Here is a 23,739-nt window from a genome sequence, read left to right as displayed (position 1 = left end):
AATCTACTACTGTCAGTTTCCACTTTGTGGATTATTGGAACAATGAGCAAATGCTTCATGGAGATAAAAGCTATGATGGCGGGCATGGGGTGGAAGACTCAAGTTGAACACAATTTATGACCTACTGTATTCAGTAAGACAAGATAGTTCTTCGAGTCGGTTGTATAATGCAAGGAATTGCCATTTACCTCTCAGTGGGTCCAAGCCCTTCCCCTGTTCACCGACATATACGTTTTGCCTTTTGTAGGTAACAGGGTTTTTTAAAGTTCTCTTCTCAAAGGTGGTCATCTTGTTGGGGAGCAGAAACGCTTCAGCTGATATGTATTTAAAACACCTCCAACAGCCGAATTCTTAACATGGAACATGAAACCTGTTACAGGTGTTCCTCTTAAGTGCAGGGCACCTTATTTGGAGCCCTAGTGTTTTCTCAGCTTTCTCTGTGCAGTCTTCAGGCAGGAGGACAGAAGTAACCAGACTGGAGCTCTGTCCTCCCTTCCCTGCCTAAGTCTTGCTCCACTCCCCTTTTCCCTCCCCTTCCCACAACGTGAATCCCTTCTTAGTTGCTGCATCCGAAAGTCTTTAGCCTGAGAAAATGTGGAGATGAGCCTGCACATCCGAGGCTTTCACTGTAAGGTAGGTGGAGCTTTACGGTTTTAAAGGCACTAGTGTAACACACTTTGATAGGAGTATGAGGCCCGGATTTGTTAGCGTGAAGGCATGACTTGGTGAAGTCATGGACAGGAGACAGCTGCTTTCCAAAAATACATTTTCATGTTTTAGATAAAATTCCTAACATGCTAGTTTCCTTGAAAATCCAGAGAGGCATTTGTATGTTTTTATTGAACTTAACTAGATAAAATCTAATGCCTTTTGAGTTTTTATATTCAGCTTGATTTTAAGAAGTGACAAAACAGCCCCCAAATTTTCCCTCCTGCATTAAATGATAATTTCTAAATTATGGGCTTCCCAGGTGGCTCCGTGGTAAAGAATCCACCTGCCAATGAAGGAGACTCCATTCAATCCCTGGGTCAGGAAGATACCCTGGTGTGGGAAATGGCAACCAACTCCAGTATTCTTGCCTGGGAAACTATGGGCAGATGTGTCTGATGGGCTACAGTCCATGGGGTCGCAGGGTTAGACACACCTGAGTGAGCATGCATGTGTAAATTGCATTAACATACTGCATTTTTAAGCTGCTAGCAGTTTTAAATCTCATCTAAGATTTTAATAAACCATCACTGCCTATGATGACTTCATTTTTGTATTGTAAGGAAGATGGGAAAGCAAAGTTTCAAATATCAAAGTAAAAACTGCTGATACTTATTTTGCTTGTTGAAAAATCTTTAAAAAGTTAACAGGAAAAGATTGAATATCAGTGCTAAGTATTTCCTGAGTGTTTTTTAAATTAGTTTTTTATTGTAGTATAGTTGCTTTACAATGTTGTATTTGTTTCTGCTATACTTCCTGGAGTATTGATTCTTTAAATTGCCAATGTATCTTGGCTTTAAAATCCTATCAAGCAACTTGACTATTTTTAGAATAAGTTAGGAAATAAACTACGAGCAAAGCTAGTGGAGGTGGTGGAACTCCAGTGGAGCTATTTCAAATCCTAAGATGATGCTGTGAAAGTGCTGCACTCAATATGCCAGCGAATTTGGAAAACTCAGCAGTGCCCACAGGACTGGAAAAGGTCAGTTTTCATTCCAATCCCAAAGAAAGGCAATGCCAAAGAATGCTCAACTACCACAAAATTGCTCTCATCTCACACGCGAGTAAAATAATGCTCAGAATTCTCCAAGCCAGGCTTCAACAGTACGTGAACCGTGAACTTCCAGATGTTCAAGCTGGTTTTAGAAAAGGCAGAGGAACCAGAGATCAAATTGCCAACATCCTCTGGATCATCGAAGAAGCAAGAGTTCCAGAAAAACATCTGATTTCTGCTTTATTGGCTATGCCAAAGCCTTTGATTGTGTGGATCACCACAAACTGGAAAATACTAGACCACCTGACCTGCCTCCTAAGAAATCTGTCAGGAAGCAACAGTTAGAACTGGACATGGAACAACAGACTGGTTCCAAATCGGGAAAGGAGTACATCAAGGCTGTATATTGTCACTGTGCTTATTTATCTTATATTCAGAGTACATAATGAGAAACACTGGGCTGGATGAAGCACAAACTGGAATCAAGATTGCAGGGAGGAATATCAGTAACCTCAGATGTGCAGTGACACCATCCTTATGGTGGAAAGCGAAGAACTAAAGAGCCTCTTAATGAAAGTGAAAGAGGAGAGTGAAAAAGTTGGCTTAAAATTCAACATTCAGAAAACTAAGATCATGGCATCTGGTCCTACCACTTCATGGCAAATAGATGGGGAAACAGTGGAAACTGACAGACTTTAGGGGCTCCAGAATCACCGCAGGTGCTGACTGCGGCCATGAAATTAAAAGACGCTTGCTCCTTGGAAGAAAAGCTACAACCAACCTAGACAGCATATTAAAAAGCAGAGACATGACTTTGCAGACAAAGGTCCGTCTAGTCTAAGCTATGGTTTTTTCAGTAGTCATGTATGGATGTGAGAGTTGAACTATAAAGAAAGCTGAGTGCAAAGAATTGATGCTTTTGAACTGTGGTGTTGGAGAAGACTTGAGAGTCCCTTGGACTGCAGGGAGATCCAGCCAGTCCATCCTAAAGGAAATCAGTCCTGAGTATTCACTGGAAGGACTGATGTTGAAGCTGAAACAATAAACTTTCGCCACCTGATGCAAAGAGCTGACTCATTTGTAAAAACCCTGATGCTGGGAAAGATTGAAGGCAGGAGGAGAAGGGGATGACAGAGGATGAGATGGTTGGATGGCATCACCGACTCAAGGCACATGAGTTTGAGTAAACTCTGGGGGTTCATGATTGACAGGGAGGCCTGGCATGCCACAGTCCATGGAGTTGCAAACAGTTGGACACAACTGAGCAACTGAACTGAACTGAGGAAATAAACATTTGTTTTCTCAAGAGTGTTTGTTTTCTTCTCCTCATCCTCTACCTTTCTGTGACTGCCTTATCCCTGAAAAGAAATTCTGGATAATTCTTGTTACAGTACATCCTTGTTAAATAGGATTTTTGCTTCGGCATTAGGCGTCTTAAATTGCTCTTATTTATTTTGCACTTTCCAGAACCAAGTCAATTAAAACCAAAATTGTGCTCATCAAAGTGGCATGTTCCTTTCCATTATAAATAGCAGTTTTTGTTTGTATGGGCAGTTGGGAACCTTGTGAGCCACAGGACCCCAAGTTCAGAAGGCCATTAAGGGAAGTGTAGCTGGCTGCTCCTTCCCTCCCTCCACCCTAGCTGAAGCTTGCCAAGACCCAGCTGGCTGATTTTGCAAAGCCCTTGAAATATGTCATTAATGGTGCTTGCTTTTGAGATTGGGCTGTTGACCTAATTTGTGATGAACAAAACCTGGCCAAATCATGCCGTGCTCCCCTCCCTGCAGGGAAAGTGTTCGTGAAAAGTGTTTAGCAACATCACCGATTTAAATAACCTCAGCTAATAAAGATGATAGAAAACACTCCAGCTATCAAGTAGGATTTTTTGAGGACAGAAGAGCAATTTAATTTTGAGCATTTGTATGTTAAATGGCATGTTGTTGGCATCGTTTGAAAGCAGAATTCTGGTGTCTATAAACGCCCAGTTCCTCCTAAATATTTGGGACAGTTTCATAACACTGTGTAGGAGTTGTACACAGCAAACCCTCTTAAATTGATCAGTTTGTGCATTCCTCTCAGGCTTTTCACAATAAAAAATGTCTCCCTATCCTAGTTCCTAGAGTGGTGCAATGGAATGGACTATTAATTAGGAGCCAGATCAGCCTAAGTTAAAATCTGTCTCTACTGTATTTTAGTGAGCGTCCTTTGGGTTATCTGTGTAGCCCACAATCCCTCGTGGGCTGTACCCTGCAATAGGTTACCATATAATGTCTGATTACCATATAATAGCAGTATGCTAGGTAAATATTGTAGTCATAGAACAGCTATTCCCCACTTTTTTTTTTTTATGTAATTATTTTCTGTTTGGGCTGCACCACACAGCGTGTGGGTTCTTGGTTCCTTCACCAGGGATGGAACCCACACCGCCTGCATGAGAAGCATGGAGTCTTAACCACTGGATTACCAGCGAAGTCCCTATTCCCAACCTTTAACAACAAAGGTTTCTTTGCTGTTCTTCCACAGACCTCTATTTTGATATTTACCTCCTCAGTTCAGTTCAGTTCAGTTCAGTCTCTCATTCGTGTCCGACTCTTTGCGACCCCATGAATCGCAGCACGCCAGGCCTCCCTGTCCTTCACCAACTACCGGAGTTCACTCAGACTCCTGTCCATCGAGTTGGTGATGCCATCCAGCCATCTCATCCTGTGTCATCCCCTTCTCCTGCCTTCAGTCTTTCCAAGCATCAGGGGTCTTTACTAGTGAGTTGGCTCTTCATATCAAGTGGCCAACCAGTGGAGCTTCAGCTTCAGCATCAATCCTTCTAATGAATTTTAAGGGTTGATTTCCTTTAGGATTTACTGGTTTGATCTTGCCGTCCAGAGTCTTCATCAGCACAATAGATGGAAAGCATCAGTTCTTCGGCGCTCAGGCTTTGTGGTCCAACTCTCACATCTGTACATGACTACTGGAAAATCCATGACTTTAACTATATGGACCTTTGCTGACAAAGTGATATCTCAGCTTTTTAATATGCTGTGTAGGTTTGTCATAGCAAGTGTCTTTTAATTTCATGGCTTCAGTCACCATCTGCAGTGATTTTGGAGCCCAAGAAAATAAAATCTGACAACGTATAGGCCTTTACTTGTGATACGAAGCTGCTTAGGTGAGCAAACATTTTACCAAGAAACAATCAAACAAAGCTGTGTTTTCTACTCTGAATGAGGTTGAATGTTTAGAACTTGAACAGATTCAGGTAGGGATGTGTGTTTGTTAGTTTCCCAGTCATGTCTGACTTTTGCAACCCGGTGGACTGTAGCCCATCGGGCTCCTCTGTCCATGGAATTCTCCAGGCAAGAGTACTGGAGTAGGTTGCCATTCCCTTCTGCAGGGGATCTTCCCAACCCAGGAATTGAACCCAGGTCTCTTGCCTTGCAGGCAGATTCTTTACCATCTGAGTCACCAGGGAAGCCCTCAGGGAGAGATATTGGAAGCTTAGTCATAAAAACAAAGGAATTTGAGAAAGAATTGGATGACTCAGAAAACTTTGAATTCATTCAAAATGAATGAAAAAGGATAATATAAATACATAAATATTAGTAGGCTGTTCCAACTGTAGTTATGAAAGACATGATTTTTTAGCAAAACTGTTGGATTACAAGAGAAATGTGGAAAAATACATAGAAATGAGAAGACCTTTAAAAACTGGCTTAAACCACATTTTTAGATGACCAGTGACTATCCCCACTCTTAATTTTTGTACATCTTTTCAAACAATTTCTTTTTTTTTTTTCCAAACAATTTCTCTGTCACATCAAGGAAACATTAACTTAGTGAATGTGAAACTTGTTTCTTCTTGGTAACTTTGTAAAATAACCTTTTCTTATGTTACAGAGGTAATCCTAATTTTGGAAAATTTTAAAAACCCACCACCACAAAGATTAAAATAGCCTAAAATCTCACCATTAGATTGTATATTTTTTCATAGATAGGAATTCTTTTTCCAGTTAGTTTTAATTTTATTAGAAAAGAATACAAGGAAAAATATGACCACAAGATGTTTACTTAGTAGTAACATGTGCATAATTAAACACAGGAACAGTTTGGATTTTTTTTTTGATTTACGATATTAGTTTCAGCTCTACAACTAATAGTACAGTAGTGATTGAAGATTTTTATAGATGATACTCCATTTATAGTTATTATAAAATATTGGCTATATTCCCTGTACTGTACAACATAATCTTGTTACTTCTTTATTTTATACATAGTATTAATACTTTGTAGAGATAGAAAATTTTAATCGGAATAACCTGAGATCCAGGATAGGTCTTTAGAGGCCCATGAACCCCTGAAATTATATGCAAAATTTACTGTTAAATACAGGAATATAAGCTTTTCTGAGAAAGGGGCTCATATGTTGATGAAAACTGGGTTCTAAAAGGCGTAGCCACCCACAAAACATTACACACTTCAGGTGTAGTTCTCTCCAGTTTATTTTCTACACAGCTGAGGTGCACTTTATTTTTTTAATGTCATTGGAGCCAGCTTCACGCAGTTGTTTAAGACCTCAGGCCAAGAATTCAGCTGTAATTTGACTAAAGAACTCAAGTTGAATGGGAGTTTTAACTGCTGTCCCTGAAAGATGGCATTTGGCGGACATTCATTCCAAAAGTGTGATGAAGCACAGGAAGAATGTGGTGCCTTTGTCCCCTGAAAGAGAAGATGGCAGGGCTTTGCATTTCTCTCTTTGGCCTCAAGTTCGGCTTCTCTGCAGGCCCCAGAGGGTGGGCGGTAACAAAGTACTGTTTGGCTCCCCATCCTCTTGCTGACAGCCAGGTCTCTGAGAGGCGAATCAGACACTTCCCAGTGTTGGATCCCCCGGCTCGACCGCCAGGGATGGCTCCTAACTGTTCTCAAGGAAGCAGGGAACTTGCCTGGCCTTCACCAGCTTCATCAGAGCTGTCATTCTCTTTAGAAATTGGCGTTGTTTCTAAGCCTTGTGCTTTGCTTTGGAGCTAACAACTGCCATTTCCCCCTGGTATTTCTGCTGTGGTCATCATGCCTGCCCTTCTCCTAGGAGGTTGGGGGAATTTGCTAGCCAAAGTCAGACAGCTGGCTCCCAGATGGCTCTCCATCCCATGACCCCACGAACATCCCAACATTGATTTGCTCAGGAGGCTTAAACTCAGCTAGCGGGGCAGGATGCCTGTGGACCCCCACCCTGAGAGATTTATGGGCTCAGGCCTTGGAGGGAGCAAATCTCTAGAGGTGGGCTGGGGCCACTCAGTTGCCTTTTGTTGCACGTTCTAGAATTCTGCCCAACACAGAAGAGGCTGACCTCATTCTTATCCCACCCGGAGATTAAGTGGGGATAACTAGATAACTAGCAAGTTATTACTGACAATGCTAAATTACCTGGCAAAGAAAGTTGTTCTCTCTGTCTCTCTCTCCACATACACACACACACACTATGAGAGTTCTCTTCGAGGGCACGTTCTTTTGGACACTTCGTATGACATCAAAATGATCTAACAAGATTGTCATCTCCAATTCCCAGAATGAGAGTATTCATCCCATTCAGGTGGAAATGAGCAACAGAGCCCAAATAGTTTCTGGTGGCGAAGAATTTCTTCGGCGTCTATTTCCTGGAGATAACGCAGAGAATGCTAGCAGGTTTCTAACATACTTCAGCTGTTCAGGAAATACTTTAAATAATTTCCTGCTCTAGAGACTAGGAGGAGAGCCAGAAAGTTGGAAAGTATTACTCTCTTTCTTTACGGTCACAAAGGCACTTCCCAGGGACTCCTTCACTATTCACACACACATGCTCCTAGGAGCTCTTTTCTGGCTTCCCTGGTCTTTTTATGCGGGAATGTTCTTTTTTAAAAGAGTGTGGCGAGAATCCTAGTAACTTGGACTTCCCATAGCATCCTGGCCTGTGCTTCCTAAGGAACTTGACAAATATGAACTAATTAAGCTTGGAAAGCCCCCACGAGAGTCCTCCCAGCCGTTGTTGAAATGCGGCCAGCTCTGTCTGAGGTGGAGCCGCCGCTGTGTTTGCCCTGCACAGCAACAATTCAAACAGTGGAGAGGGCGGAAAGCCAACCGCCTAACGCAACTGAAACTGCAAGGAAGCATCGAGTGAGGCAGCACATAATGAATTGCCGCTTTGATTTGCTTTCTGCTGCATTCAGTGGGGTTCAGGTATTGGTGTTGAAATTGTGTCATTTAGACTTTTGAATGTGATTTCAGGTAACTGAAAAAAAAATTTTAACCAGTTGAATTTTTATCTAAAGCAATGGGTGCTGGATGGAAGGTGATTTTGCAACCCCCAAGGGAACATTTGGAGTGTCACTTCTTAGGGAGAGGGATGCTATGGGCAACTAAGTAGGTAGAGGTCTAGGATCCGACTGAACATACTGTATGTAACTCACAGAATAGACCCCCACAATAAAGAATGATCTTGCCCAAAATGTCAGTAGTGCTGAGGTTTTAAAAGCCTGGCCTAAAGGTTCAAAGTGACTCAGTGTTGGCTTGTGTCCTCTGTTAAGTCCCATATCTTAACGGTGGGGACCTTTCAGCCCATTCAGATCTAGGATCTAACCTTCTGGGAGCATCCTGGATTCCTGGGCTGGTCCTGCCGGTGATGACAGTCTCCCAAACATAGGGTGTTGAAGACACACCCTGGGAATCAGGTACCTTGTGAATCTTGTAAGCGATCCTTGTGGAAAAGGGACCCCATTTTTTTTTTTTTTGCACTTCTGATTGGGCCCCAGGGCTTCGAGGTCCTGTTTTTCTTGCAGTGAATAAGCCATTCTGTTTCTCCGACAGGGCCTATTCAGCAAGCAGCTATTTCTTTTCTCTTTCCTCAAGGCCCAGCTGCCAGGGAGCCCCAGGCTGTCGCTGTTTGGCCATCAGCAAGAGACAACCACAGGGAAGTTCGGCCAATAGCCGGAGACAAGGGGAATTTTACCTCAGTCTTTCTTTTTGCAAACTTAAGAACTGGGAATTCCCTGGCAGTCCAGTGGTAAGGACTCTGCATTTTCACTGCTGAGGGCATGGGTTCGATTCCTGGTCAGGCAACTAAAAACAATAATAAGAACTTAAAAACTCTCCTTCATGGAGAAAACCTTGGAAATGTTCCTCTCACCCAGGGAGCCCCCCTAGACATCCCCACGGGATCCCTCCCTCCTCTCTGCCACCCCCTTTGGCCTCCTCCTGATGACACCTTCACCAAGCTGTGTCTCCCTCATTGCTTGGGGAATAGATGTCCCTCCATCCTGCTACCATGGGCAGCCCAAGGGCAGCATCCAGGTTGTGGCGCCCCCTGGGTTCCCCTAGGGCCCAGTCCTGGACACTGGCCCACCCAAGCTCTAGGTAGACATTTAATGATTCAGCTCAGATCTCACAATAGGGGCTATGTTGTTGTTCAGAGGCTAAGTCACGTCCGAGTCTTTTTGACCCCATGGGCTGCAGGGTTCCCTGTCCTCCACTGTCTCCCAAAGTTTGCCCAAACTCACATCCATTGAGTGGGTGATGCCATAGAGCCTTTTCATCCTCTGTCGCCACCTTCTCCTCCTGCCGTGGATCTTTCCCAGCATCAGGTGCTATGGATGTCCGAACACTTGCTCCAAAAGCCAGGCAGCCTATGGCTTCAGGGGCCATGGTGAGCCCTGCTCTTTGTCAGGTGGGTCAGAAGGGCTTTTAAAAGTGACCTGACCTGATAACCTGAATGGTCTAGTGGTTTTCTCTACTTTCTTCAATTTAAGTCTGAATTTGGCAATAAGGAGTTCATGATCTGAGCCACAGTCAGCTCCCAGTCTTGTTTTTGCTGACTGTATAGAGCTTCTCCATCTTTGGCTGCCAAGGATATAATCAATTTGATTTTGATATTGACCATCTGGTGATGTCCATGTAGAGTCTTCTCTTGTGTTGTTGGAGGAGGGTGTTTGCTATGACCAGTGTGTTACCTTGGCAAAACTCTATTAGCCTTTGCCCTGCTTCATTCTACACTCCAAGGCCAAATTTGCCTGTTACTCCAGTATTTCTTGACTTCTTACTTTTGCCTTCCAGTCCCCTGTAATGAAAAGGACATCTTTTTGGGGTGTTAATCCTAGAAGGTCTTGTAGGTCTTCATAGAACCGTTCAGCTTCTTCAGCATTACTGGTCGGGGCATAGACTTGGATTTCCGTGATATTGAATGGTTTGCCTTGGAAACAAACAGAGATCATTCTGTCATTTTTTAATTTTTTTTTAAATTTTTATTTTTATTTTTTTTAATTTTATTTTATTTTTAAACTTTACAATATTGTATTAGTTTTGCCAAATATCGAAATGAATCCACCACAGGTATACCCGCGTTCCCCATCCTGAACCCTCCTCCCTCCCCTACCCTCCCTCTGGGTCGTCCCAGTGCACCAACCCCAAGCATCCAGTACCGTGCATCGAACCTGGACTGGCGACTCATTTCATACATGATATTATACATGTTTCAATGCTATTCTCCCAAATCTCCCCACCCTCTCCCTCTCCCACAGAGTCCATAAGACTGATCTATACATCAGTGTCTCTTTTGCTGTCTCATACACAGGGTTATTGTTACCATCTTTCTAAATTCCATATATATGTGTTAGTATACTGTATTGGTGTTTTTCTTTCTGGCTTACCATTCTGTCATTTTTGAGATTGCATCCAAGTACTGCATTTTGGACTCTCTTGATGACTGTGATGGCTACTCGATTTCTTCTAAGGGATTCTTGCCCACAGCAGTAGATATGATGGTCATCTGAGGTAAATTCACCCATTGCCATTCACTTCATAGAAAATAGATGGGGAAACAAAGGAAACAGTGACAGACTTAATTTTGGGGGGCTCCAAAATCACTGCAGATGGTGACTGCAGCTGTGAAATTAAAAGATGCTTGCTCCTTGGCAGAAAAGTTATGGCCAACCTAGACAGCATATTAAAAAGCAGAGACATTACTTTGCCGACAAAGGTCCATCTAGTCAAAGCTATGGTTTTTCCAGTAGTCCTGTACGGATGTGAGGGTTGGACTATATAGAAAGCTGAGCACCGAAGAATTGATGCTTTTGAACTGTGGTGTTGAAGACTCTTGAGAGTCCCTTGGACTGCAAGGAGATCCAACCAGTCCATCCTAAAGGAAAGCAGTCTTGAATATTCATTGGAAGGACTGATGCTGAAGCTGAAACTCCAATACTTTGGCCACCTGATTGGAAGAACTGACTTATTGGCAAAGACCCTCATGCTGGGAAAGACAGGGGAAGAGAAGGGGATGACAGAGGATGAGATGTTTGGATGGCATCAGTGACTCAATGGACATGAGTTTGAGTAAAGTCCAAGAGTTGGTGATGGACAGGAAGGCCTGGCGTGCTGCAGTCCATGGGGTCGCAAATAGTCAGACACGACTGAGCAACTGAACTGACTGACTGAACTGACCTGATGATTGTCTTAATTTCCTGTTTCCTAGGGCTGTGGTTAAGAAATACCACAAACTGGGGGACTTATAGAACAGAGATTTATTGTCTTAAGTTCTGGTGGCCACAAGTTTGAGGTCAAGGTGTCAGTGGGTTGGTTACTTCTGAGGACTGTGAGGAAAGGAGCTGTACCAAACCTCTGTCCTTCGAGCATAGATGGATGGTCACCTTCTGCCTGCATCACTTCACGTCATCATCCCTCCATGCATGTCTGTCTCTGGGTCCAAACTTTCCCATTTTAAAGGACTCCATTCAGGAACCCCCCGTAGTCCTGTGGTTAGGTTTCTGTGCTTTCACTGCTAAGGGCCTGGGTTCAATTCCTGGCTAGGGAACTAAGATCCCACAAGCTGCGTGGTACGGTCAAAATAAATAAACAACAACAATAAAAACAAAAGGACTCTATTCATATTGGATTAGTTCCCACTTTAATGACCTCAGTTTAACCTGATTATCTCTGTAAAGACCATCGTTGTTGTTCCAGTCGCTAAGTTGTGTCTGAATCTTTGTGACCCCATGGACTGCAGAATGCCAGGCTTCCCTGTCCTTCACCGTCTCCCAGAGTTTGCTCAGATTCATGTCCATTGAGTTGTGATGCCATCCAACCTCTCATCCTCTGCCGTCCTTTTCTCCTTTTGCCTTCAATCTTTCCCAGTATCAGGGTCTTTTCCAATGAGTAGGCTCTTTGCATCAGGTGGCCAAAGTATTGGAGCTTCAGTTTCAGCATCAGTCCTTCCAATGAATATTTTAGATAGATTTCCTTTAGAACTGACTAGTTTGATCTCCCTGTAGTCCAAGGAACTCTCAAGAATCTTCTCCAGCACCACAATTCAAAAGCATCAATTTTCTGTGCTCAGCCTTCTTTATGGTCCAACTCTCATATCCAAACATGACTACTGGAAAAATCATCAGGCTTCCCAGGTGGCGCTAGTGGTAAAGAACCCACCTGCCAATGCAGGAGACATAATGAGACATGGGTTCAATCTCTGGGTTGGGAAGATTCCCTAGAGGAGGGCCTGGCAACCCCTCCAGTATTCTTGCATGAGGAATCCGATGGACAGAGGAGCCTTGAGGGCTATAGTCCATAGGGTCGCAAGAGTTGGACACGACTGAGGTGACTTAGCACACAGCACATACAGATCTTTGTTCGCAAAGCGATATCTCGGCTTTTCAATACGCTGTCTAGTTTTGTCATTGCTTTCTTTCCAAGGTGTCTTTTAATTTCATGGCTGCAGTCACCATCCACAGTGATTTTGGAGCCCAAAGAAATAAAAATCTGTCACTGTTTCCACTTGTTCCCCTTCTATTCACCATGTTATGATGGGACTGGGTGCCACGATCTTAGTTTTTTGAATGTTGAGTTTTAAGTCAGATTTTTCACTCTCCTCCTTCACCCTCATCAAGAGGCTTTTTCTTTCCTCTTCACATCCTGCCATTAGAGTAGTATCATCTGCATATCTGAGGTTGTTGATATTTCTCCCAGCAATCTTCATTCCAGCTTGTGATTTATCCAGCCCAACATTTCCCTTGATGTACTTTGCATATAAGTTAAATAAGTAGGGTAACAGTATACAGCCTTGTCATACTCCTTTCCCAATTTTGAACCAGTTCATTGTTCCATGTCTGGTTCTAATTTTTACTTCTTGGCTTACATACAGGATTCTCAGGAGACAGATAAGATGCTCTAGTATTCCCATCTCTTTAAGAATTTTCCAATTTGTTGTTATCCACACAGTCAAAGGCATTAACATAGCCAATGAAGCAGAAGTAGATGCTTCTCTGGAATTCCTTTGCTTTCTCTATGATCCAATGAATGTTGAAAATTTAATCTTTGGTTCCTCTGCCTTTTCTAAATCCAGCTTTTACATCTGGAAGTTCTCAGTTCATGTACTGCTGAAGCCTAGCTTGAAAGATTTTGAGTATAAACTTGCTACCATGTGAATTTAGTGCAACTGTGCGGTGGTTTGAACATCCTTTGGCATTGCCCTTCTTTGGGATTGGAATGAAAACACCTTTTCCAGTCCTGTGACTACTGCTGAGTTTTCCAAATTTGCTGGCATATTGAGTACAGCACTTTCACAGCATCATCTTTTGGGATTTGAAATAGTTCAGCTGGAATTCCATCATCACCATTAGCTTTGTTTGTAGTAATGCTTCCTAACGCATACTTGGCTTCACCCTCCAGGATGTCTGGCTCCAGGTGAGCGACCACACTATTGTGGTTATCCAAGTCATTGAGACCTTTCTTGTATAGTTTTTCTGTGTATTCTTGCCATCTCTTTTTAATCTCTTCTGCTTCTGTTAGGTCTCTGGCCATTTCTGTCCTTTATCGTGCCCATCCTTGCATGAAATATTCCCTTGATATCTCCAATTTTCTTGAAGAGATTTCTAGTCTTTCCTGTTCTATTGCTTTCCTCTATTTCTCTGCATTGTTCACTTAAGAAGGTTTTATTATCTCTCCTTGTTATCCTCTGGAACTTTGCGGTCAGTTGGTATATCTTTCCATTTCTACCTTGCCTTTTGCTTCTCTTCTTTTCTCAGCTATTTGTAAAGCCTCCTCAGACAACCACTTTGCCTTCTTCCATTTCTTTTTGTTTGGGATGATTTTGGTAACTGCGTCCTGTATAATGCTGTGAACATCCATCCATAGTTCTTCAGGCACCCTGTCTACCATATCTAATCTCTTGAATCTATTCATCATCTCTACTGTGTAAGTATAAAGGATTTGATTTAGGTTATACCTGAATGGCCTAGAGGTTTTCCTGTTTTCTTTCATTTATGCCTGAATTTTGCAATAAGGAGCTCATAATCTGAGCCACAGTCAGCTCCAGGTCTTGTTTTTGCTGACTGTATTGTGTTTCTTCATCTTTGACTGCAAAGAATACAATCAATCTGATTTTGTATATTGACCATCTGTTGATATTCACATGTAGAGTCTTCTCTTGTGTTGTTGGAAGAGGCTGTTTGCTATGACCAGTGTGTTCTCTTGACAAAACTCTGTTAGCCTTTGCCCTGCTTCATTTTGTACTCCAAGGCCAAACTTGCCTGTCTCTCCAGGTATCTCTTGACTTCCTACTTTTGCATTTCAATTCCCTATGATCAAAAGAATATCCTTTTTTGGTGTTTGTTCTAGAAGATCTTGTAGGTCTTCATTAAAACTGGTCAACTTCAGCTTCTTTCAGCATTAGTGGTTGAGGCATAGACTTGGATTACGGTGATATTGAATGGTTTGCCTTGGAAACGAACTGAGATCATTGTTGTGTTTGAGATTGCACGCAAGTACTGCATTTCGGATTCTTTTATTGACTAAAAGGGCTACTCCATTTCTTCTAAGGGATTCTTGCCCACAGTAGTAGATGTAATGGTCATCTGAATTAAATTCACCCATTCCTGCCCATTTTAGTTCACTGATTCTGAGGTGTTGATGTTTACTCTTGCCATCTCCTGTTTGACCATGTCCAGGTTACCTTGATTCATGGACCTAACATTCCAGGTTCCTGTGCAATATTGTTCTTTACAGTATTGGACTTTACTTTCACCATCAGACACATCCACAACTGAACATCATTTCCACTATGTCCCTGCCTCTTCATTCTTTCTGGAGCTATTAGTAATTGCCCTCCACTCTTTCCCAGTAGCATACTGGACACCTTCTGTCCTGCGGGGCTCATCTTCCGGTGTCATATCTTTTTGCCTTTTTATACTCTTCATGTGGTTCTCGTGGCAAGCATACTTGAATGGCTTGCCATTCCCTCCTCCAGTGAACCATGCTTTGTTAGAACTCTTGACTATGACCCATCCGTCTTGGGTGGCCCTGCATGACTTGGCTCATAGCTTCATTGAGTTATGTGAGCCCCTTTGCCACGACAAAGCCATGGTCCATGAAGCGTTATGTATAAAGACCATATTTCCAAATAAAATCACATTTTGAGGTCCTGGGGGTTAGAACTTCAACACACCATTTTTTGGGGGTGTGAAATAAGTCAACCCATAACAAAACTAAATGCTGTCCCTCATCTGGGATTGGATCCTTAGCCGGGGGAAATTTACATTAAAGGGATTATTGAGGCCATTGGAAACATTTGAATCTGGCCTCCTGGTTGGATGATGCTGTGTTGCTAGACAGAGGCGGGCGGTGGTAGTGCCGGGAGGCAATGGACCAGGATGCAGAAAGTAGAGGATGAATCTGGGAAACAGAAAAACATGAAAGCAATTTGTCTTTAAAGGATAAAACTCAAGCCGGTGCCAATGAAAAGAACATGCCTCCCTTTCTTCTCCCCGTTCCCCTGCTGCTGCTGCTGCTGCTGCTAAGTCACTTTAGTCATGTCTGACTCTTCGCGACCCCATGGACTGCAGCCCACCAGGCTCCCCCGTCCATGGGATTCTCCAGGCAAGAGTACTGGAGTGGGGTGCCATCGCCTTCTCCGCCGTCCCCCTAACAGAGAGTAACACTAGGGCAGCAAGTCCCCCTCCAGTCTATGCCGAAGCCAGAAGGGTTTATTTTTTGGCGAACCTTGCTTGCTCTTACAACGGTTTCCCCAAGATTGCTCCTTTTCGTTTGTCTTTTTTAACTTTGACTTCTATTTTGTATTGGAGTATAGTTGATTTGAAATGGTGCGTTAGTTTCAGGCACCAGTTCCACGCACATCCATTCTTTCTCAGATTCTCCTTTCATGTAGGTGATTATAGGATATTGAGTAGAGTTCCCTGTACAGTAGGTCCTTGTTGATTATCTGTTTTATATGTGGTAGTGTGTATGTTAATCCCAACATCTTAATTTATCCCTCCCCTCACTGACTTTTCCCTTTGGTAACTGCAAGTTTGTCTTTGAGTCTGTGATTCTGTTTTATAAATAAGTTCATTTGTATCATTTTAAAAGATTTTTTTTTTTTTGGCTGTACATGTGGCATGTGGGATTTTAGCTCCCTGACCAGAGATTAAATTTTGTGCCCTTTGCAGTTGAAGTGTGGAGTCTTAACCACTGGGGACTGCCAGGGAAGTCCTTGTATCATTTTTTTAGATTCCACATATAAGTGATATCATATTTGTCTTTGTCTGACCTCGTTCACTTAGTCCAACAATCTCTGGGTTCATCCGTGTTGCTGCTTGTTGTTCAGTCACTCAGTCATGTCCAACTCTTTGTGACCCCGTGGACTGCAGCACACCAGGCTTCCCTGTCCTTCACCATCTCCTGGAGCTGGCTCAGACTCATGTCCACTGAGTCGGTGACGCCATCCAACCATCTCGTCCCTTCTCTTCCTGCCTTCAATCTTTCCCAGCATCAGGGTCTTTTCCAGTGAGTCGGCTCTTTGCATCAGGTGCTCAAAGTATTGGAGCTTCAGCTTCATCAGTCCTTTCAATGAATATTCTGTGTTGATGTTTCTGCAAATAGCATTATTTCATTCTTTTTTTATGGCCATGTAGCATTCCATTGTGTATATATATATATATATATATACACACGTATACACTAGTATACAGTATGTATATATATACATACTATATCTTCTTTATCCATTCATCTGTCGATGGACACTTATGTTGCTTCATTTGTCCCTATTTGATTTTATTGAGGTAAGTATACCCACAGTAATGTGTGTAAAATGCTCTAATCTTAAGCATATTACTCAATGCATTTTTACCTATGGACACACCCAGGTCACCAGCATCTGGATAAGGGTATGGGACATTTCCAGGACCCCAGAAGTTTCCTTAAGGTCCCTCTCTAGTCAATCACCTACTAATCCCACCCCCCCCCGCCTCCACCTGCTCTGCAACCTTAGCCGCCATCCCCACTCCCCAGCTGCCAGAGGCAACCACTAGTGTGACTTCAACCACAGAGGGGTCTTTTGAAAACACAAATCACAGTCTATCCCTCCTCTGCTTCATGTCTCCAGTGGCTTCACGTCACACTTAGAATGAAACTCACTATAGCCTGTAAGGCCTGTGAACTGGCTCCCCCAGTGTCTGCCTCTTATACTTTCCTGAGCTCACTGTGTGCCAGCTAGCCTGGCCTTCCCTCTAGTCCTCAGACTCTAACCCTGTAGCTGCCATAGGACCTTTGCTGGTGCTGTTCCCTCTTTCTGCGGTAATCTCCCCACATATATAGCTACCCAACCAGGGATTGAATCTGAGCCCCCTGCATTGGGAGCATGGAGTCTTAGCCACTGGACTGCCAGGGCTAATATTTGCCCTTGGGTTCCTTTTTTGTCACCCTCCACATACCTGGTAAATAGTAAGGAACCAAACAGCATTGCCAATTCAATGGACACGAACTTGGGCAAACTCTGGGAGATGGTGAGGGACAGGAGGCCTAGTGGGCTGCGGTCCATGGAGTCGCAGAGTCAGACACGACTTGGCAACTGAACAACAACGAGGAACCAGATGCCTAGTCAAGCTTTAATTCAATCCATCCCACCCAGACTCCATCAGCTCTGTTCTAATCTTCTAATTAAAGGGGCTGCTTATCCCACCAGATACATCAACACTGCCCCACCCACCAGGACCCTCCTCCCCAGTCACCCCATGCCTCACCCACAGCAGCAGAAAACCAGCCTCTGTGGCTGACAACTTTTACTGTAAATTTTTAAAGTTTTAACAGGAAGAAAATAAACCTGCCTCCCCACCAGGCAAAGGTATCTGAATCACCGATGTGAAGAACAAAACGTTCCTAAAACTCTGGAGGTGGAACCTACCCCAGATCTAGAGCTGACAGATTCTTTTGGTTTGATGTAAGAAAGTGAGAAAAAAATGCTTTCCTTATGATGGTCTAGAGTCAGAGAGAGTGGAAGTTATTGGTTAAAAAAAATCCCTCAAACCAATGTATTTTTTTCTCCTGGTGGATTAATATTTTATGCATGTTGAAAATGTAAACACAAGGTGTGGGGTTTGTTATGAAAAGCAACACGGGAGACACTGAGTTCTGTGTGTTATCCGGTAGGGATGGAAGCTGGTCGTTTCCTCCCAACTGGAGAAACCGCCACAGGGAGGCAGTAGAGCCTAGTGGTTAAGAGCGTGGGCTCTGGAAACCAGGCAGACACCGTAGCTGTGTGACCTCCAGAAAGTTCCTCAACTGCTCTGTGCCTCACTGTCCAACTCAGCCAAATGGGGATGAAGCTAGTATCAAACTCCTAGGGATGTTTTAAGAGTGAATAGACAAACAGCTCAATAAGTAAGCTCTTGATTACTGTTTTAAAATGCAGGAGTTGAGGGAGGCAAGCTTCAAATAGATAAATGAATAGGTAGTTTTTTTTTTTGTTTTTTTTTTGAGAGCACAATATATTTAAGGCTGTGCAAAATGGTCTAAAATGAAAGTGTTAGTCACTCAGTCTGTCTGACTCTTTGTGACCCCATGGACTGTAGCCCACCAGGCTCCTCTGTCCATGGAATTCTCCAGGCAAGAATATTGGAATGGGTAGCCATTCCCTTCTCCAGGGGATCTTTCCAACCTAGGGATTGAACCCAGGTCTCCTGCACTGCAGGTGAATTCCTTATCATCTGAGCCACCAAGGAAGCCCCCCCCAGAATCATCTAAACAATTTCTCAAAGGCCTGGTCCCATCCTCACCTACAATCACATCCCATTGTAATCATGAAGCAAATTTCAACAGCTGCTTCAAAGAACCCTTGGCCCTCCAAGTGTTATTCTTCTAGCTCTTCCTTGTCATGCAGACGCTGTGTAATTTGTTCCATTTCACTTTTGAGTGTGACAGGCTTTCCCTTAGCCTTTGGTTGAGTGTATACATACACACACCGAAATGACATATATTCTAGAATTACTTTCTTAGTATATAACAATCGTATTGTGGAATGGAGTATATTATTATATTTAGAAATTATGTGTAAAATGTATCTTTGGTTTTTATTATTAATTTTTTTTTTAAATTTAGGGTTTCACAGAGAGGGGGAAGGCTGCTTTCTTCTGCTCTTTTTCTTGTTTCAAGGTTTCGAAGAAAGTGCTCAAAGGAAAAGATTTCAATGTTGCGTGTTAATGACACTGAGCTGTGTCCAAGTTTCAGGGGAGTGATTAAATCGTGGCTGGTAGTTAAGTGGGTGATGGTTTGAGAGACTTGTACAATTTTGGAAGGAGGAGAGGGGTTAAGTGGGTATATTGAATTTAGATTTAATCACCTGATTGAATTGTGGTTTCATCTGTAGATTGTCCGGCTGGAGTGGATTATATATAGGAGTGGATTAGTTGCTGATGGAATATCAGATTCCTCACTTGTTTGTTTCGTTTCTGTGCCTGTGTATGTGGGGGACGGGGCAGAGGGGTTGGCCATGCCTCTCAGTATATGGGATCTTAGTTCCCCAACCAAGGACTGAACCTGTGCCCCCTAAAGTGGAAACATAGAGTCCTAACCACTGGAGCACCAGGGAATCCCCTGTATTCCTCACCTGTGAAAGGGAGAGAGAGAAACCAAGTGAGTGACTGCCTCTCTCTCCCCTAGTCTCCTTGGTAAAGCAGAGCTGAGCTTGAACCCTGGCAATTTCTGAGCTGCAGGAGGAATTATTTAGGGCTGGAGAGGTTTCCATGAGCGCTAACACTCATCAAAGCACTGAGTGAGCACTTCAACCATGGGCCAGGTACTATACTAAGTACACCCTTTACATGCTGGAACCTCTCAGGGAGCCTCACTGCACTCTGTAAGGTGGGGAGTGTCTATGAGCCCTTTCAACAAGTATGAGAACTGAGGCACAAGGTGGGCAAACGGTTTGCGAAGGTGTAAGCAGCTTCTCTGGTTTCACCTTCTTCTCCAGAGGACCAAGGAAGGTGGTGTCCAGAACTGAAGCCCTTTTGCTCTGCAGACCTGGTTCCTGGCCGGAGCTCTTAGCCATGGATGAGGGTCCCATCGAGGCTGAGTGGCTCCCAGGGAACACCCAGGAGGGCAACCAGAGAAGCTGATTGCAGCCAGAAAAGAGGTGATATCCTTTCTATATGTCTGAGGTCAACAGCGTGGGAGGCGAGACCAGGCTCGGAAGCTGAGACCTCCGTGGAGCACTGGCCGGGATGCGGGCCTCAGAATGAATCAGCTCTCTTCTGGCAGCCGCCAATTTTTGAAGAGGAAAGAACTAATGCTGGGCAGAGAAAGAGCCAAAACTGGATGTTTTAAGAGATGTTCTCCTGATGTGCGTTTCTTCAGCTCAACAGCTATTCTTTGAGTCTTTAACAGAAGTCTAGGAGGGAAAATAGCACCTATACCCTGACAGGCATGGTCTCTCTCAATTCTCGCAACCGTGTGGGTCACAGGGACAAGGATTCCCCCTTTACAGAGGAAGAAACTGAAGCTCAGAAAGGTTAAGGAATCTTCATAGAGTCACGCAGCTAACCAATAGTAAAACTGGAAAGTGAAGTGTCCTTTGTCCTCTGTCCCATACGGTGTGTGTGTGTACATGTGCTCAGTCGTGTCCAGCTCTTTACAACCCCCATGGACTGTAGCCCGCCAGGCTCCTCTGTCCATAGAGTTTTCCAGGCAAGAATACTGGAGCGGGTTGCCATTTCCTACTCCTCATACTCTCAGGAATGGTACTGATTGCTGGGGTACGAAGCCAGAGAGAGAAAGTCCTTTCCCCACTCCCCCACCCACCACTAAGAATTTTATTATCCAATAGAAAAGACTGGTAACCAGATGACCAATGGGAATGGTAGACACTGATGGAGAGCTTCCTGGGGCTGACTGTGCCTTATAACCAGCGACTCTAGTAGGCTTACTGTGGCCTGGTGAGGAGGAAAATTGTTGTTCCCGTTTTCCAGATGGGGAAACTGGGGCTCAGAGAGGTTAACTGGGGCTCAAGATTCCAGGGCAAGCAGTTGTGCCTTCCCAGCCAAGGGAGGCACCTTGAGAAGCAGAGACAAGCCCTGTGGGTGGAGGTGATTACATTTGGTGTGTGCGCAGCTCCAGCCTCACTCCCGGCCCGAAATGAGTCATCGGCAAGTCATAGAACCAGCCCCTCTGGACACACAGCGAGGCTGTTTTGTGCATTAGGCAAAGCTGGACCTGGATGATGGGCTTCTAAGTGAAGAAGACAGCCTCATTCCAACCACGGCCCCTCGGCAGGCCCTGGGGAGCTGGCCAGGCCCGGTGCCCCGCGGAAGAGGTGATGCTGTGCCCTCGTGTCCAAGCTCCAGGTTCGGCCAAGTCCGCTGGGCTTCCTCCAGCTCAGAAACCCATTTGCTTTTCCCCTTCAATGTGAACCAGATGTGGAGTTCCTCACACTGAAGGGCAGAAGCCACTCCGGGGACCCCTCAGCACCTGGGGAGGGGGCATATCAGAAGGAGCAGCTGGCCACCCAGCCCCGGCCCCTCTCCCCAGCTCCCCTCACTCGCACATCCCAGGCCTCACCCTGGCACCCCCTGCATCTTCCCTCCCCACCAACAGGAAATGACATTGGACAGATCTCAGAAGTCCATATGTCCTGGACCGTCTCTCTAGGAATTTTCTGGGCCTCTAGTTTGCTCTATGTGTCATATCCTTTCCACTCAAAGCTATTTTTTTTTTTAATAGAAAAAATGAAACAGGAAAAGAGACTGAGCGTCCTTCTAGCCTGAGAGCTTCCTTACCCGTTCATGGTCTTGGGCAAGTAATTTATTTATGTCTACGTGGACTTGTGGATTCAGTGTGTTACAGTTTGTGACTCTCAGTAATTATTTTGATAATTAAGTCATTCCTGATTTGACTGGTGGGAGCCCTTTCAAGCTAGTCACCATGTCCTTTTGGCCATGACCTGTTATTCTTTGAGCTTTCTAGCACAAGATGTACCAGGCTCGTCTTGTATTTTCCTGTCTCAACCCTGGAATCAGCTATTTCTCCAAGGAACGTGGTTGATTTTAGTGGAAATGGTATTTAGAAGTCAAGATCTTGATGCCGAGTGTGCTCATTGCTACCAGGGCAAGACCTCCTAGTCCCTCTGAGCAGAGAGAGGGAGGGCATGTCGGTATGTACACATACAACGTGACACACAGAGAATCATTTGTATCTTTATTTATTTATTATTTTAAAAACCGGTAAAGTCCGTGTAACATAACATTTATCATCTTACCCATTTTTCCATAAATTTTATTTTTTTAAAAGTCTTTATTGAGTTTGTTAGAATAGTTTCTGTTTTATGTGTTGGTTTTTTGGCCATGAGGCAGTGGGATCTTAGTTCCCCAACCAGGGATTGAATCCTATCCTGCATTGGAAGGTGAAGTCCTAACCACTGGACCATCAGGGAAGTCCCCATCTTAGCCATTTTTAAGGGTACCATTTGGTGGCCTTAAGTACGTTCATGGGATTTCCAGGTGGCTCAGTGGTAAAGAATTTGCCTGCCAAGCAGGAGAGTTGGGTTTGACCTCTGGGTGGGAAAGAGCCCCTGGAGAAGGAAATGGCAACCCACTCTAGTATTCTTGCCCAGGAAATCTCATGGACAGAGGAGCCTGGCAGACTACAGCCCATGGGGTCGCAAAAGAGCTGGACATGACGTAGTGACTAAACACCAACAACAAAGTATGTTCACATTGTTGTCCAACCATCACCATCGTACATCCACATCTTGCAAAACTGAAACTCGACCTATTAAATACTCATCTCTATAATGATTTGTGTATCTGTCTGTATATACTAAAAGCCATGAGCTCACCCTGATGTGTCTGATTCTCATTCACCATCACAGGGTTCATCCTAGCCTTCTTCCTTCCAGGCTGTCGCTGTCTTCAACAGCCATACTTTCCTCTCACTGTTGACCTCTGACCCCTCATTCCAGGCCACTTGGGGTGGACACTCTTCCCACCCTGCTTGGGCTCTGATTCCATATGTCACATTCCCTCCTATGTGGGCATGCACTCTGAGTCACCATGACTCCCTACCTCTTTCCAGGGTGGATGCCCAACTTGCTCTGTCCCAACTAAGTTTAGGACTGAATTGTTTTGGAAAGGAAGAGGAAGGAAAAAGGGATTTGAAGAGGAAGAATTATTAGTCCCATGATTTAAAAACAAACCTACAGACTTTATTCAGATCTCGCCAGTTCTACTCACAGCCTTTTTTCATCCCAGCATCTAACCAGGTACCACGTTGCCCTGAGTTGTCAAGTCTCCTTTCGTTCAGTTCAGTTCAGTCACTCAGTCATGTGTGACTCTTTGTGACCCCATGAATCACAGCACGCCAGGCCTCCCTGTCCATCACCAACTCCAGGAGTTCACTCAGACTCACGTCCATCAAGTCAGTGATGCCATCCAGCCATCTCATCCTCTGTCGTCCCCTTCTCCTCCTGCCCCCAATCCCTCCCAGCATCAGAGTCTTTTCCAATGAGTCAACTCTTCGCATGAGGTGGCCAAAGTACTGGAGTTTCAGCTTTAGCATCATTCCTTCCAAAGAACACCCAGGACTGATCTTCTTTAGAATGGACTGGTTGGGTCTCCTTGCAGTCCAAGGGACTCTCAAGAGTCTTCTCCAACACCACAGTTCAAAAGCATCAATTCTTCGGCACTCAGCTTTCTTCACAGTCCAACTCTCACATCCATACATGACCATTGGAAAAACCATAGCCTTGACTAGGCGGACCTTTGTTG

The sequence above is a fragment of the Bos taurus genome, chromosome 19 (genome assembly GCF_002263795.3).
Source record: "Bos taurus isolate L1 Dominette 01449 registration number 42190680 breed Hereford chromosome 19, ARS-UCD2.0, whole genome shotgun sequence".
Classification (NCBI taxonomy): Eukaryota; Metazoa; Chordata; class Mammalia; order Artiodactyla; family Bovidae; genus Bos; species Bos taurus.
The sequence above is the reverse complement of the archived record's forward strand: the minus strand, read 5'-3'. Positions refer to the sequence as shown.